The following is a 1990-nucleotide window of genomic DNA, read 5'->3' as shown; positions in this document are numbered from 1 at the left end:
TTTCTGTTCCCTGTCTTTTATTGTCTGTAAAGCGTCCTTGAGTGTTAGAAAGGCGCTGTTAAATAAAATGTATTATTAAATATTAAGTGTAAAAAATTAACTGTTTTTGATGTTTACATTTGAAGGAATGGAGTCCTTTATGAGTCAACAGTCAAACCAGAAGTGAAGGAATTAAGAAGCCTGCGTGTTGAAAAAGTCTGATTGGTATCAGAGCTGGCATCTTGTCACGATTTTCCGTCCAAATATGATCTGACAAGGTGAACGTACGCGGGTTCCCAAGAAAGAATTTCTTTGTGCATCTTGGTACCGGTTTATCCAATCTCATGATGTTAGAATTGTAATGTTGTGTCTACTCATCTCCATCACTTGGCATGATCAACAGCTTCCTTCCAGCTTAATACACCTTTAACAAAATGCACTGCTTCACAGGAGCTGCTCAGAGTGAAGCCGTAGAGATTTAGGAATAAGTTGACCTTGCAGGAACCCTATGCAGTAAAACACAACAGGTGGTCATGGTCCTTTGTCCACCGCAACAGAGACAGGTGCTTCCGACTACGTGGGACAAATCACTGTTGACTCTGGACAATGAAGGAAAACAGGGCGACAAGAAGGTTTAATTCATGCATGGCCACTTCCCAGCCCAACTCTACGTAGCCTAAAACACACAAATGCATAAACCCACCCACTCTATAAGAATGAAAAGTCCATATATTTAATGCAAACACAAACACTCTCATTCAAACTGTCAGTGTTTTTCCCTCCCCGTTTTGTTAGGGAAACAGAGGCGTCAGAGGACAATAGTTATCTGACCCATATCTGAGCCTGACATAGGCAAACAGGAAGAGATCCCCTTTTCAAAGAGGGGTAATCCTGACTTCCCTTAAGGAAGGGAAGAAGAATGGAGCTGGGGGGAAGGTGGGACACAGACCATCCTTTGACCCAAACATCCACCTACAAAGATTTATGATACCAAAAGTCCATCAGAAGAGACCAAAATCTCACACATCAAAAAAGAAATATATTGACTTCATCAGCAATAACACCAACAGTTACATTTTATTCAGCACGAAAAACATAACCTGGTTTTCCCTCCACCTGACCTCAGCTCCGTTTACTCTCCAGTTTTACTTTGCATTTACCCACGAGAGGATAGTTGAGAAGCTTCTCATCTTCCTCTAAAATCTGGCGTGGAAGCATGACAACACTGACGAGCTTCAAGCTGAATCTGAAAGTAACAACACTTGGAATCCCCCGAAAGATGTTTAACTATATGATCAACAGTGGTATCTAAACAATGCGTTTCCGTTTCAACTGTGTAAGATAACCTGTTGCCAGGCTATTATCTGCATAGCAGTAGAATGACTTACAGTCACAATGTGGCGTCATGGAGGATCAACACAACACTTTCAACGGGACGGCCTCTATACGTACCCATTCAATAATAAAGATTGTCTGGATTCCCTTCAGCAAATCCACTCATTTTCTCAAGTAACGTGCTACCTGAGTGTGCCTTATCTCATGCTATCAGTCATTGTGTAAGAGTAGGCGCCAGTGATAATGATGTTCAAATCAGGATTGATTGATATAGTAAAGAGAGGAAGGAAGGGAGGGGAGGATGATGAGCAGAAAGAAAGAAGAGTGAAGGGTTGACCCCTATCCTCTTCTGTCATTAGATAAGAGTGGTGATGGAGATTCCTGGTGGACTTAGACAACCTTTAACTAAAGGTGCATTGTCACAACTTAACTATTTTCTCTGCATAAAGATTGTTGGAAAGAAAAAGGGCCATTTTCTAGATTTGCTATAGCTTTATTCCAATTTCTATAATTATTAACTAGTGCGCACCGTTTATATTCACAACTTCAACAGTGAGGTGGGATACAACTGAGATTTTTGACTGTATATTTATTTTCTGATCTGAAGGTAGAATGAATAAAAACACAGTCAAACGTGTCATTCTGAGCTTTAGTTACTTATACACACTTTGTTTTA

The sequence above is a fragment of the Etheostoma cragini genome, chromosome 18, assembly GCF_013103735.1.
Source record: "Etheostoma cragini isolate CJK2018 chromosome 18, CSU_Ecrag_1.0, whole genome shotgun sequence".
Lineage (NCBI taxonomy): Eukaryota > Metazoa > Chordata > Actinopteri > Perciformes > Percidae > Etheostoma > Etheostoma cragini.
The sequence above is the reverse complement of the archived record's forward strand: the minus strand, read 5'-3'. Positions refer to the sequence as shown.